The sequence below is a fragment of the Zea mays genome, chromosome 2 (genome assembly GCF_902167145.1).
Source record: "Zea mays cultivar B73 chromosome 2, Zm-B73-REFERENCE-NAM-5.0, whole genome shotgun sequence".
Lineage (NCBI taxonomy): Eukaryota > Viridiplantae > Streptophyta > Magnoliopsida > Poales > Poaceae > Zea > Zea mays.
The window spans coordinates 116,261,887-116,278,173 of NC_050097.1; the positions used below are offsets into that span (position 1 = coordinate 116,261,887).

The following is a 16,287-nucleotide window of genomic DNA, read 5'->3' on the forward strand; positions in this document are numbered from 1 at the left end:
TATGAATTTAAGCACGTAATCAGTGGATAAAACGGATGCCAAAATTTTCTTCACCTATCGCGATTTTAATATCGCATCTGTTCCGTTTGTCGCGAGTTCGACATCGTTTTTATTTATTCGGACTTTTCCTAAATTTTCGTGGTGTTCGGAACCTCGTCGTTCCAAAAATTGGTGCGTCCGGTGAGTATTTAAAATTCATCGCTCGCGCGAATACGAATTCGAAAGCCCGACCCACTCGGATGATTTTTATCCCGGGCAAATTAAATTAAACTCGGCGACAAAAGTGTTAGTACAAAAATTTATAAGAAGTCGACGACTAAAATTTTAGGTGTAAAATAATTTAGTCATTGCTCGCTAACCGAGATTACATCACATCCGAGAGTTTTTAATTGAGATTTGATTCTCCAATAAATCATCTATGACAGAGCGATCAAGTGTTCGATTGGTAGATGAAGTTATCTGATTTTAAGTCAAATTAAATATAGTTTAAAATATTAGTCTCGATCTCGTTTGAGTTCATTCTGTTTGTATCTTATCCAAAATACGATTATCTCTAGAAAATCCTCCCCATCACACGTCATCAGCCCATACAGCTGTCGTTCCTTATCTGCTCAGCCGTAGTGATCAAAAATCTACACTCATGTACTTATCCTCTCCACCATCCCTATCTCTATTATCCTCCCACGTCATCTCCTGGAGAATTCCCTAGCCATCTCTATCTTCTAACTCCACGCCACCTCCTTTCTCAAGCATCACGTTCAATTTCTAGAAATTCCCTGCTATCGCTAGCTTCTAGGACAAACGTTGCTGGCCTCCTAGTTTCCATACGTCGGCTCCCTGTGGTCTTCCCCGCGTCCGGTCTCATCCTTATCCCCCATCGCCCTTATCCCCTGGTCTGTGCCGCTCGTACTTGGAGAAAAATCTCCAGCCGCCTTACCTGCTGCCGCCGCTTCCCATCCGACAGATTATTTGTTTGCAGCCACTGATCTTCTCCCTCGCTCAGCCGAGTGGTCTTCCACTCCTCCCAGCCGAGCTCTCCCTCTCCACGCAGCTCCCTCGCGGTGCTCCCATGGCGCGCTTCCTCCAACGCCGGCCGGAGTCCTCTGCTGGCCATCCCGCTTCCCTCTGTGTAGCGCCCAGCCATCCCTCCGTCTGTTCGCCGGTGCCATGGACAGCTCGCAGTCGCTACGCTGCCGGGATCCTAGTCACAATTTCTAAGCCGCCATCGCGCCGTGCCGGTTGTCCGTCTTTGATCCTCGCTCTGACGTCATCTTGCCCATGCAACGCTTGCTTGGTGCTCGCCAAAACGCCTGAATCAGGACCATCGTCGTTCTCGCGATCATCGAGTTGGCTTAGGTCGGTAAGCTGATCTATGATTCCTGTTAGCTAAATTGTTAGATGGATGAAACGAATGATGTGTTTAGTAGGATCCGTTGGTGTCGCTTGTGCTTAACTGATTTTTGTTTGTGTGGTAAAAATTAGCTCTAGCGTAGGACTCTTCGGATGTTCGGTAAAATAAGTGAACTGCAGATCGTCGTCGATATCGTGAATTTGAGTTCGGTTTTGTGTGGTTAGCCAATTCACTGTTATTGGTCCTATGCCCAGAGTGGTTATATATACAAGTCGATAATGATCTTGTCTGTAGCATGCGTGTTGTGGTGTATTAAATGTTTGTGAAGTGCTTGTGATCACGGTCGTAGATTAGTCGTCATGTGAAGGTTAGGTTTAGATGTTTATTATGCGATGAATATGTGGATAAACCTAAGTGAAGTAGGATTGAATCGTTTCTATATTTGCGACATGGTGTATTAGTAAGACGAAGGATAGGTTTCGTGTTTCGAATGTTTTACTGGTAGGCGTGGTCAGTATTGCCTGTGATGAATGATGTTTGTTTAAAGAAGTCGATGAGTCATATTCTATGTTGGGTGATCGGTTAAATCACATACAGGAATATTGATCGTTTAAATTAATAATCTTGAATAACTATTTACCGTGGTCCAAATCAGTTGGAGGTAAGCAGCATCGATTGGTCCGCTTTAGTTAAAATCCAAAAGCTACTTAGTGGTCATCATCCATTAGTGTTTTAGGTCTTTAGATTTTAAATTGTGGACTCGTGAAAACTCTATGTGGTTTGATAAGGCTCTACTTGTTAGAATAAGTGGCGTGATGCTTGATTTAGTTGATGTGCTATACATGATAATCTAGATTAGTAGTTCTAAAAGATAATTAAAGTATTTCTATTCGTTACCTTAAACTACAGGTATCCGTGGTTGATGTGTCTAAGTATTGTTTGCCTTCAGTGTTATGCTTTAGCTAAGTAAAGCATAGATCTTGTGATAAATTATTGTTTCGTGATGTTGAGTTAGATCCGGATAAGCTAGAGAAGCGAGATTGTGGTGTTTAGTCATTTATCAACGTCTAGAGTTTACTCATGGGTGTTGTAATGCCTCGCCGCTAGATGTTTAAATCCGCTATCGCGTAACACTATTTAGGTTTGTAATATTTCCGTCGATATGCATTCATGTGCATAATGCATTCCATTCAGGTACGTTAATTAATCGCGCGATGCGGAAAACGACCCAAGTCGACTCCAAGCACGGGCTACTCCGCATGGTGAAGCTGAAGGACGAACACAAGGATGGATGACCTGACAAGTGCCAAGACAAAGAATGGTCATCAAGTGGACATCGTCTAACAAACACTAACCTAGTGTTTCTTCCAGGCAAGCCCCGGTGCATGCAACCCCTTTCCTTGTGTTTTTAAATACTTTTCGCACACTTAAGTCTAGTGAAATGTGCATTAGGTTCATAGGAATTGCTCGAAACCCTTTGATGCATTGCTTTCCTTGATATCCATACCTTTATAGATACTTCTGTGAAGTATCAAAATATGATTTACAAAAATGCTTAGCCTTGCTTAGACCTTGTGGATAGAGGTTGTCCTTAATTTAACTCGAGAAAGGATGGCGTCTACCTGCAAGAATATTTTCATTTGGAGCAATGATGGGATCTTACTGCAAAGTTCCCTGTGATGCTCTTTCATCCTAAGGAACAGACACAATCCTAAGGATGGAAATACTTAAATCGAGACTTGGGCTAGGAACAGGTGATGCTCCGCCCGGGTCAATTAAGGATTGGATGCGTATGTAGGCCTGTTGATCAAGGACTATCTTATCTAGCCACATGCCCTGAGAATGGGACAGGGTAAGCTTGAACCCGGCTATTCCATACATGAAAAGACAATCGCGCACTGGGCGTGGAGAGATGGCGAGAGTGGCACGTACCCTCCTGGCAACGGATCGCCTAAAAGGGGTGGTGTACTCTCGGGTGGCGCGGACCTGTTCATGCAGTGGAGGATCCGTGGGAATAGTAGACATCAAGGTTTACAAGAAACATATGTCGTGTGGTTAGAAATCCTCAGCTGAGTAAATCGATTCGGATCGCCGTTATATCCCCGGAGAGTGGAGACTTGAGCTCCGACCTACAACCTAAGTCAAGATGTGAACACTATGGATAAAAATGATGTTGTATTGATGAGATGATGAAATTAGACTAGATGCAAATAGAGTCTATTAAATATTTAATCTGGCGTTAAAATATTGAAAGTAAGGGCTCACTTTAGTAAGCTATTTCTGCAAAAGTATCTAAGTTGATTCTAGCTAAAGCCTCTCCTTGATTCCCAAATCCAGCATATCCTTGAGAGTCTTTTCTTTAGTCGGGTAAGTCTTGCTGAGTAATTCCATACTCAGGGTTTTATTCCCTGTTGTTTTTCAGGTTATAGTTTTTGTGCTGCTGTTGATGGTGTTAAGTGCCGGTGGGCTCGGCCTTCTTATATAAGTATACCCCGCCTTTATCTTCTTATTGAGGATGGTCACTTGAGCTAGCATATATTTCAAAACTATAAATAATTTATAACCGTTCAAAGTTTCTTTCTTTGAATCAATGTAGTAATCACTCTGATCATGTACGAAGTAAAAATTTTGTAACTTGTAAAATTTGGTAATAAGATTTCCGCTGCAAAATATTGGTGTGTGTGATTTGTATTACTTAATCCCGCGGTTCTGGTTGTAAGTGGTTTATCCGATGTCCTTGGGGCAATCGGACGGATCCTGTTAAGTTATTTAGTGCACATGCATAGCCGTCTGAGGTCTTTGAGACAAGGACAGGTGCATGTGGGCCCAATAACTTGGGAAGTTCTGCCACAACTCAATAGGATTATTCGCCATGCAGATCGCACTCTCATTGTCACATAGGAGAGGGACTTTGCTTAACTTGTAGCCATAGTCCGTAAGGGTTTGCCTCATCTAGAGTAATTGTGCACAGCAATGTCCTACAGCAATATACTCGGCTTCGGCGGTGGATAGAGCTACTGAATTTTGTTTCTTTGAAGCCCAAGGCACCAAGGATCTTCCCAAAACTGACAAATCACTGATGTGCTCTTTCTATCAATTTTACATCCGACATAATCAGTATCAGAATACTCGATTAGATCAAAGGTAGATCCCTTCGGGTACCATAGCCCAAACTTAGGAGTGTAAACTAAATATCTCATGATTCTTTTCACGGCCTTTAGGTGGATTTCCTTAGGGTTGGCCTGGAACCTTGCACACATGCATATTGAAAGCATAATATCCGATCGTGAATCACATAAATAGAGTAGAGATCCTATCATCGACCTGTATACCTTTTGATCTACAGGCTTACCTCCTGTGTCAAGGTTGAGATGTCCATTTGTTCCCATGGGAGTCTTGATGGGTTTGGCATTCTTCATTCCAAACTTTTTGAGAATATCTTGAATGTACTTTGTTTGGCAAATGAAGGTGCCTTCTTGGAGTTGCTTGATTTGGAATCCAAGGAAATACATCAACTCCCCCATCATGGACATCTTGAATTTCTGTATCATAATTCTACTAAACTCTTCACAAGATGACTTGTTAGTAGACCCAAAGATAATATCATGAACATAAATTTGGCATATAAACAAGTCTTTGTCAATTGTTTTAGTGAAGAGAGTAGGGTCAGCTTTTCCGACTTTAAAACCATTAGTGATAAGAAAGTCTCTTAGGCATTCATACCATGCTCTTGGGGCTTGTTTGAGACCATAAAGCGCCTTTGGGAGCTTATAAACATGTGAAGGGTACGCACTGTCTTCAAAGCCAGGAGGTTGCTCAACATACACCTTTTCCTTGATAGGGCCATTGAGGAAGGGACTTTTCACATCCATTTGATATAACTTAAAGCCATGGTAAGTAGCATAGGCAAGTAATATTTGAATTGACTCAAACCTAGCTACGGGTGCATATGTTTCATCAAAATCCAAACCTTCGACTTGTGAATATCCTTTTGCAACAAGTCGAGCTTTGTTCCTAGTCACCACTCCATGCTTATCTTGTTTGTTGCGGGATAACCATTTGGTACCTACAACATTTTGGTTAGGACATGTAACTAAATGCCATACCTCATTCCTCGTGAAGTTGTTGAGCTACTCTTGTATTGCCACCACCCAGTCTGGATCTCTTAGTGCATCATCTATCCTGTATGGCTCAATAGAAGACACAAAAGAGTAATGTTCACAAAAATGAGCAACTCGAGATCGAGTAGTTACCCCTTTTTGAATGTCACCAAGTATGGAGTTGACGGGGTGATCTCTTTGAATTGCTTGGTGGACTCTTGGGTGAGGTGGTCTTTGATCTTGAATTTCTTGTTCATCCTCCTTTCTTGATCAACTTCATCTCCCCCTTGATCGATGCCTTCTTCTTGAGGTGGTTCACTGTCTTGATCTTGATCCTCTTCTTCTTGAGCCATTTCCTCATCTTGAGTTGGTGGAGATGCTTGTATGGAAGATGATAGTTGATCTTGTGCTTGTGAAGGCTCTTCAGGCTCTTGTGGGCACACATCTCCAATGGACATGTTCCTTAGCGTGATGCACAGAGCCTCTTCATCATCTAACTCATCAAGATCAACTTGCCCTACTTGAGGGCTGTTAGTCTCATCAAACACAATGTCACAAGAAACTTCAACTAATCCAGTGGACTTGTTGAAGACTCTATATGCCCTTGTGATTGAGTCATAACTAAGTAAAAAGCCTTCTACTGCTTTAGGAGCAAATTTTGAATTTCTACCTCTTTTAATAAGAATAAAGCACTTGCTCCCAAAAACTCTAAAATAAGAAACATTGGGCTTTTTACCAGTGAGTAGTTCATATGATGTTTCTTGAGGATTCGTTGAAGATAGAGTCGGTTGATGGAGTAGCAAGCGGTGTTAATCGCCTCTGCCCAAAACCGATCTGATGTCTTGTATTCATCAAGCATGGTCCTTGCCATATCCAAAAGAGTTCTATTCTTTCTTTCCACAACACCGTTTTGTTGAGGTGTGTAGGGAGAAGAGAACTCATGCTTGATGCCCTCCTCCTAAAGAATTCCTTCAATTTGAGAGTTCTTGAACTTTGTTCCATTATAGCTTCTAATCTTCTTGATTCTTAATCCGAACTCATTTTGAGCCCGTCTCAAGAATTTATTTAATGTCTCTTGGGTTTGTGATTTTTCCTGCAAAAAGAACACCCAAGTGAAGCAAGAATAGTCATTCACAATTACAAGACAATACTTACTCCCGTCGATGCTTATGTAGTTGAATAGATCCATGTGGAGTAGTTGAAGCGGCCTCTCGGTCGTCATGATGTTCTTGAGTGGATGATGAACTCAACCTGCTTCCCTGCTTGACATGCACTGCAAATCCTGTCTTTCTCAAAAAGAACATTGGTTAGTCCTAAAATGTGTTCCACCTTTAGAAGCTTGTGAAGATTATTCATCCCAACATGAGCAAGTCGGTGATGCTAGAGCTAGCCCATGTTAGTCTTAGAAATTAAGTAAGTGTTTAGTTCATCATTGTTATCATTGAAATCAATTAAATATAGTTGACCATCTAATACTCCCTTAAAAGCTAGTGAATCATCACTTCTTCTAAAGACGGTAACATCAACATCAGTAAATAAACAATTGTAGCCCATTTTGCATAATTGAGAAACAGAAAGCAAGTTGTAATCTAGAGAATCTACAACAAAAACATTAAAAATGGAATGGTCAGGAGATATAGCAATTTTACCAAATCCTTTTTCCAAACCTTGATTTCCATCCCCGAATGTGATTGCTCTTTGGGGATCATCATTTTTCTCATGAGGAGAACATTCTTTTCTCCCCTTTAATGTGGTTTGTGCACCCATTGTCGATTATCCAACTTGTTCCGCCTGATGCATAAACCTACAACACAAATTTAGGCCTTGTCCTTAGGTACCCAAACGGTCTTGGGTCCTTTCACATTAGAAACAAGCACCTTGGGTACCTAAACACAAGTCTTTAGACTCTTGTGTTTGCCCCCAACATATTTGGCAACTACCTTGTCTGATTTGTTAGCAAGAAACAATGATGCATCAAAGGTTTTAAACGAAATGCTATGTTCATTTGATGCATCAACAATCTTTTTCTGAGGCATCTTAACATGAGTTGTATGCCTAGAGCTAGAAGCCTCATTACTGTATATATAAGCATGATGAGCAGCAGGATAAGATTTCTTGCATGAATTCTTCTAATTTTATGCTCAGGACAGTTTTCAGGATATAAAATGTAACCTTCTCTATCCTGAACCATGGGAGCCTTGCCCTTAACAAAGTTAGGAATCTTGTTTCTATGGGCATTAAGTTTGATGTTTCTTTGGCTCCCAGGTTGGACGCCAATCCCATCCTTAATGCAAGGGTGTCTTTCATTATAAAACATTATACGAGAAAATTTAAAATTTTCACTTTCAGGCTCAAGCTCGAAAATTTTAGAATTCAACTTAGCTATGTGATCATTTTGTAATCATAGCAAGGTGATCATTCACAGCATCAACATTAATATCTCTACATCTAGTGCAAATAGTAACATGCTCAATGGTAGATGTAGAAACTTTGCAAGCATTCAATTCCTCAATCTTAGCAACTAAACTAACATTTTCAGTTCTAAGACAAGAAATTGAATCATTTCATGTATTTAGCTCTTTATTCAAGTTTTTGCATTTTCAACTTCAAGAGCAAAAGCATCTTTTAGCTTAACAATTTTTTTATTTTTCTTAACGAGCAAGTCCTCTTGGCATTCCAAGATTTCATCCTTCTCGTTAATGGTTTTTAACGATTCATTATTTTTTCCTTTTTGCTCTATGGTAAGGTTTGCAAAAAGAGAAGACAAATCATCATCCTTTTCACTAGAGCTACCCTCATCATTGGAAATAATATATTTGGGGATATCTCTAGAATGTACCTTCTTCTTTTTGCTATCCTTGGCCATGAGACACTTGTGGCCGACGTTGGGGAAGAGAAGACCTTTGTTGATGGCGATGTTGGCGGCGTCCTCGTCGGAGGAGTGGATGGAGCCCTCGTGGGAGTCCCATTCTCATCCTATGTGCGCCTCGCCACCCTTCTTCTTGTTGTAGTATTTCTTCTTTTCCATTTACTTCTTCCCTTTCTTGTCATCGTCCCTGTCACTATCACTTGTTTATGGACATTTAGCAATGTAGTGACCAGACTTACCACACCGGTAGCAAATCCTCTTGGAGCAGGGTTTGTACTCCTTCCCCTTCCTTTGCTTGAGGATTTGCTAGAAGCTCTTAATGATAAGAGCCATTTCGTCGTTGTCAAGCTTGAAGGCATCAATTAGGAGCATATTTGTTGGTGTAGTCTCTTCCCTCTTTTCTTCCTTTGCCTTGAATGCAACGGGTTGCATGTCACATCCGGATTTAAGGGACAAAGCCGGGTGCATATCATATATGCGCCAACGAAGACAACACATATAATAACAGAGTGTATAGAGATAAATGTCACAATATCATCATAGTACTTGTAACACCCCTGGTGTTACTGCCACCAAATTTGAGCATAACATCATAAGCATTGGAATATCATGTGCTTGTCACACCTAGAGTGCATTCACTAGGCAAAAATTTCAAACAAGTTGTATTGATATGACATTTTATGGGTGAAACCCTAGGATACAGTACTTAACCCTAAACTGGGCTCAGAAGAATAAACAAAGCTTAAATAAGAGAAAACTTCAAGACTTAGTTGAAATGATCATAAAATATCACCATGGATGGACTTGAGTAGCATCCAAACCCTATAAGTACCAAAAATCCTAAATAGACCCCTGGAGAACCCTAGACGAAAACCCTAGAGGGTTATCTGTAAAAGTGTGCACATTTTGGACCTAAGTGCAAAAATCAAGGAAATAAGGTATCTTAGGTCATATGGTTCACATATTTGGAGATTTGCAAATGAAACCCTAAGTTTTGGGCTTATTTGCAAAAAGCCACATTTGTGCTCCAATGCTTAAGTTTGAATTTTAGTGGTATAGGGTCAACTTTGAAGCCCTATATCTTCCAAATTATGAAGATTTTGCCCTACGTCAACACATCAAGTTTGAAGAGCTATAAAAGGAGGACAACTTTGCTATAGGGATTATGCCTTGGTGACATGAAATGTTTTGAGATAATTAGGCTCAAAGATGGGCTGTCAGACTGCCCTAAGTCTAAATTCAGGCAGACAGTGAGATTGGATAAACTTTGGGTTCAATTTTAAGTAGGATGTAGTGACATTTTGTGGGTGCACAATGTAGCAAAGTTAGAGCTGGTCTATTAGGATATAACTTTGTTGCAGAGCATTGGTCTAGTTGCCATATAAAATTGAGAGGAAATTCGCCCCAAAGCTGGTCTGTCAGACTGACTGATGAAGCGTCTGATGGTACATTGATCTGAACTTGAGCTCTGGTTCAGCCCCCCTCATCGCCGGCGGCCTTTGCGCCCGGATTCGCGCCGGCCGTCGCGATTCGTGCCTTGGGCGAGTGGATTTTGCTCACCGTGAAAAGATCTCGTCGCGGATGGGTTCGAGTTATTGTGGCCTCGCTGTCCCCGACCCCTTGCACCGACGACGTGGCTTTACGGCCGTCACTAGAGTTGGCGTCCTTCACCACGATCGTGCCACGCCCCAAGCCTTTAACCATGTCGCTACTAGCCGCACCAGCTCACCGATAACCGTCGTAGCTCCTCAACCAGTGAGTGCCACGGTAAAACGCGCTGGTGACTCACCCCTTCTTTCCGGCCACCGCGTGTCTTCACCAAATTCACTGGCCACCGCTTAGCGCCACTATAAATTGACGGCACGGTCTGCTGCGTTGGGTCATCACCAAGCCTGAGCACCCGCTCCTGCCGCCGATTAGTCACCACAACTCTCCAATTTCCCGTTCCCCCAATTCTGTTTCCACTGTCGTGGTAGAGCCCTCACCGTGGTCAATGAATCCCAGGTCTGTTCATGCACCCCGCTGTCTTGTTTCAACATCCTTGGGTTCTCCTGATGCTTCCCGACCCTGCCAATTGGACTAGGACCCCTTAGATCGTCAGGAATGCGCTTGATTGCCCGTAGTGCCCGCTGTCACCGTGGACAAAGTGTGTTAGAGCGTCGTTGGTGAAATTAGTTGAGGGGAAACTCTTGTTAGGGTTTGAATTCGGTCTCAGCCATAGTAGAGCACCGGTCGTTGCGTGAATCGGCCGGTACAAGCTCGTCGGAGTTTGGTTCCCCGCCGTTCGCCGTCGTGGACTGGGGATTGTGAAGAGAGGAAAGCGCAAGGGTGTTTCTGCAAGTGTCAGCGAGACAGAGGAATAGTGGGAGGGACTCTTTAAAGAATTTCATAACGTCAGGGCTCTCTGTGCAAAACCGACAGTGCGGGCGCGCTTTCGCCAGTGAATGGGCCGACCCAGGCCAGTTTCAGCCCAATCCTATAGCATGTTTTCCTTTTTCTTTTTCTTCTAGATTTGAGAATTCCCAGAAAATTATAGAAAAATGCTAAAAATACTAGACCAATTTTGCTAGGCTTCTAATTTCCTATAGTATTTAATAAAAATAGTTTCATGATTTTTAGTTCCAATAGGGAATTAAGGGACATTTAAAACAAGCAAAAACCATACTTCTGGAATTTTACGGAATAATTAATAATTCCAAAATTCACCAAACTTTTTAGGTAAACTTTAAATATTATTTAGAAGCCTTGGGTAAAGTTAGGTATGATTTGGACCATATTTGATACTTAGAACCCAAAACCCTAGCCCCCTGCCCTATGAACCTCACTTTAGACTCTGAAAACCCTAGTTTCTCGGAGATCTGTGAAGGAAAGTTATATTCAATACATTAGATAATAAACTTTTATTATCTTTGAATTTTCATGAGCATTACATGAGCATTCATGATTATATATGGTTATATCTAGAAAACGAGGAGGAAATAGAAGTTGAAGAAGCGAGGACTTCACCACCACCACCTGAAGAACCTCAGGCAGGAAACTGCTTTTACTTTGATATCTGCGGGACAGAGCCTGATTCACCTATCACACAAGGCAAGCCCCGGTGCATTTGCCACCTCCTTGCTGTTTTAAAATCTTTCTCACTTACTTGATGCATTAGGTGATAGGAGTTGTGTGCTAAACCAGTTGCTGCATTTCCTTCCTTGGATTTGATTACTTCTCCTGAATCCCTGATTTACAACAAGGTTTTTCTTATGCTTAGCTTTGCTCTAGAAAACAAAATGTTTTGTTTTCACAAAAGATGGTGCTTCAAAGTGGGTGGGATGTTTTGAAAAATAAAACTTGATGGTGGATCCATCATGGCCATGATGGGTTCAGCATCGGAAAAGACGTACCTCTGCGAGGTACCAAACTTTGGGTTTCAAATTATAAAGCTGAGACCAGGCGGGTGACTTGCACGAGAAGAGAGTCTCGGTGTAGTGTAACACCCCGGGATCCACAAACACCCCAGAATGCTACTAAACTACACATCTGACATTCATATATAAAATTTCGGCAGCATCTCCTTTGAAAAATTGCATAAACGAGGGCAATAGTGAATAAACATATATCATGACAAAGACATAGTAAGCATTATTAATCTGCTAGCAAAGGGAAGTTAAACATAACGACATGAACTGAATTAACCAATGCCCACGATTAGAAAAAACAAACATCTATATCGAGTTTCTAATTAAATCATGGCTGCAACTGGGCAGCGTTATTATAATAGTGAAGGTGGACGTGCTGCTACTTTTCTCATTCCCAACATGAATCAAGTACCTGCGTTGAGTAATGCAAGAGTGAGATGATACATTGCAGCAAGCAAATTGTTTTGACGAGATATTTAAACCACAAATTGAATTAAACAACATTTTAAAGGAATCACAATTGAGATCAGAAATACTTGTAGATATAGAACTCAATAGTCCCAATATAACCAATACCATCTCATTTCCTCGAACAACCACAATAGGTTGTATAACACTCCCCTGCGTCAACAATACCTACAGATATCACTTCATTGTATGCATAGGAATGCAATGTGTAGGTCCTCTAACCTCATACCTCTGAGAGTATAAAACCACATCATCTGCTAATATCACTTCAATGAATGCATATGAATGCAATGCATATGTCCTCTGCCTTCATACCTCTAAGGGTATGAAGCCGCATCGTACCCCTCCTCGAGCAACGTACGATGCTAAGTTGTACCGGTACGGTCGGACCATAGGTCACGACCAAACTTCAGATGCAAATGAATCATGCAATGCATATGACATGCTGCATTTATCAATATACTTCACTTCCTTCAGATACAATACAAACCTCAAATAATACTTCATCTTCGTTCAGGGGTGTAAATTAATCTCATTGGTGATACTCGAACCATAATCATCATCCATATATGATAGATCATCAATATAATACAGTCAAGTAAAACATCATCATAGAGTTCAATTATGAAAGAATCCAATAATTCTGAATATTAGAGTGTAGGCGATAGAAATAATAGGTCAAAACGGTAGCAACCACCGCTACAGATTCTGCATAGAATTATGAGACAGAAAAACTGCTATAATCAAACCGCAATAACTTTCTGATCTGATGTCCGATTGAGGTGTTCTTCGTGGCCACGGAAAGATCTACAAATTATCTACGACTCATAGATAGACTTCTTATTTTTTTGAGGCCACTAAGACCACAGAAAACTGGCATGAACAGAAACTGTCGAATCTGCCATTCTGCAGAAACTAAATTTGAGATCAAAATCTAACCCCCACATCCAATCCAACGAAATTGCAGCACAATTACCAAAAGGAAAATAATATCACCTTGGACTCCTTTTCTTTCTTTCTTCTTCCTCCCACCAATTCACCAATGGAGAATGCAGCACACCAAAGGAGCAACCATGGGGGCGGCTAGGGTTTAAAGGGAAGTGGGTGCAACACCTTGGGGAGGAGAGGAGCGGCTGCAATGGGGAAGAAGGGGGGGGCGGCTGCTGCTATGAGGGAAGGGGAGGGGTGGCTAGGGTTTTTGAGAAGAGGAGGGAGCGATGCCCCCGATGTCCTTGATGCGAAACCGACGGCTCACAACCAAATACCCCATCCATGCCCCGATTTAGACAATTGAATACTCAAATGATATCGTTTAAATGAGATCTTCACATCTGCGGACTCCGAACTTCCAACGGCCCACAACCATTTTCCCACATCCACGCACCGAAGATCAACTTTTGGTCAACAATTTTTTTGGGATATTACACTCTACCCCCTTAAAAAGAATTCGTCCTCGAATTCGACCACTCCCAGCAAAACATCCAAGGTACCCCAAATAGCACCACCATTCAAAACATGGGTCCATTATTGGTATTAATCAACACAAGAACTTCTACCTCGGACTAATTGTCTAAGGAAGCTACACAACCTGACAACAAGTATGAAACAACATGCAATGAAGCTCAAAGCAAGTCATAGATGCAATCAACACTACGATTTCACAACATCGAATTTGGATGCAGCCATACATCAGCATCAATGTCTTAAAACGACACTCTTTTATGAAGGGGTAATATGCACTAAGCACAACCCTTACCAACTTCAACAATTCATTTTAATTAAATGGTGAAACATCCACACCAGATGAACATATAAGAAGATCAAACACCTCACCTCACAGCACCATAAAACAAGTAGTTCTATTGAATCAAAACTCCTAATCTTCCTAAACCCTGTTCTTGTCATCATGAAAAGATAATCATGTAATCTAACATTCTTTGCACCCCAAAAAGGGCAAAAGTCTACAGAACTAATGGAGCAATAAAGCCGACAAGAAGCCAATAACATTTTGCGCAGCACAGTTCATCGATGAAATACCAAAAACTCCACAAAGAGCATTGACAGCACAACAACAACACAATACTTGCTTAACCAATGTCGCTATACTTCATTCAACAACTCAATTAAGAAAAATATCCAAACTAGTAAGATTAACCTACACATAATATAAGTCTTCATCTACTGTAGTTCAGAAACTTACATTTCATTCTATCATACGATGCACTCAAAGTACCAGACATACGAGGTCAATAATAACCCCTTAATCCTTCACACATTTGACAAACATCTCAAGTTGAGGTAAAAACCACATCATTTAGGAATAGGTGACTAACCACACACTACCAACTCTAGGCTAGGCAATGACTTCATTCAAACCAATAGATAGGTGGTCCAACAATGGCTCCACAAGCATGCATCGGGGAGAGAACCATCTGATCCTCAACGTATTAATACATAATCAATGGATCAAGAAAAACAAAGATTTATTCTACAACTAGCATGACTAACATGCAACCACTTTAAACCACCTCTAGGCTTTGTGGCTACTAAAACACACAATAGAAGAGAGACATGTAAGCCATTCTGGCTATGAAAAGACTTCCCCCAAAATCCATATAAAAGACCAATATTCATTTCTTTCAGAACTGGTTTCTCGACATAAACATTCATTCTTTACAAAGATAGTTGGAGCTATCCACCAACCACTCAACAACTTAAATTCAAATTGATGATTACCTTGTACCCCAAAAACACGCAATTCACACTCCTCTTAGAAACATCCTCAATCAAGCATATATAACAATATTATTGTAATAAAACTCACCCATGAAAAACATGGTGAAAACAACATAGGCATACTTGTATATCACAAGCATAGTAACAACTTCAATCTCACAAATGACCAGCGATATGAACTGCATTAATAAAACAATATCAAAATTTCAGAAATAAATTATATCAAGCATTAAGCCATAAACAACTTACCACATCACCGTAAAGGAATGGGGAGGGGTGAAATTATTGTCATCTGCACTTCAAAGACACTAATATATATCAAAGATACATGAACCCATACCCTTCCTATATGTGCAAGTGTGTCAAATTTATCTTCAAATTGCCAAGAATCTAAAGCCTAAGCTTTGATACCAACTGTAACACCCCGGGATCCACAAACACCTCGGAATGCTACTAAACTACACATCTGACATTCATATATAAAATTTCGGCAGCATCTCCTTTGAAAAATTGCATAAACGAGGGGAAATAGTGAATAAACATATATCATGACAAAAAACATACTAAGCGTTTTTAATCTGCTAGCAAAGGGAAGTTAAACATAACAACATGAATTGAATTAACCAATGCCCACGATTAGAAAAAAACAAACATCATTTGACATTGAGTTTCTAATTAAATCATGGCTGCAACTGGGCAGCATTATTATAATAGTGAAGGTGGACATGCTGCTACTTCTCTCATTCCCAACATGAATCAAGTACCTGCATTGAGTAATGCAAGAGTGAGATGATACATCGCAACAAGCAAATTGTTTTGACAAGATATTTAAACCACAAATTGAATTAAACAACATTTAAAGGAATCACAATTGAGATCAGAAATACTTGTAGATATAGAACTCAATAGTCCCATATAACCAATACCATCTCATTTCCTCGAATAACCACAATAGGTTGTATAACACTTCCCTGCATCAACAATACCTGTAGATATCACTTCAATGTATGCATAGGAATGAAATGTGTAAGTCCTCTAACCTCATACCTCTGAGAGTATAAAACCACATCATCTGCTAATATCACTTCAATGAATGCATATAAATGCAATGCATATGTCCTCTGCCTTCATACCTCTAAGGGTATGAAGCCGCATCGTACCCCTCCTCGGGCAACGTACGATGCTAAGTTGTACAGGTACGGTCGGACCATAGGTCACGACCAAACTTCAGATGCAAATGAATCATGCAATGCATATGGCATGCTGCATTTATCAATATACTTCACTTCCTTCAGATACAATACAAACCTCAAATAATACTTCATCTTCGTTCAGGGGTGTAAATTAATCTCATGG

The 16,287-nt window shown here is 40.8% G+C and overlaps 1 long non-coding RNA gene across 1 annotated transcript; it reads left to right on the forward strand.

Moving 5' to 3' along the window:
* The first annotated feature begins 571 nt into the window (after window positions 1-571).
* Window positions 572-4,050, forward strand: LOC118476348 (uncharacterized). Its single transcript, XR_004856312.1, has 2 exons — window positions 572-1,356; window positions 2,546-4,050. It is a non-coding gene; the product is annotated as an uncharacterized lncRNA (long non-coding RNA).
* The last annotated feature ends 12,237 nt before the right edge of the window (window positions 4,051-16,287 follow it).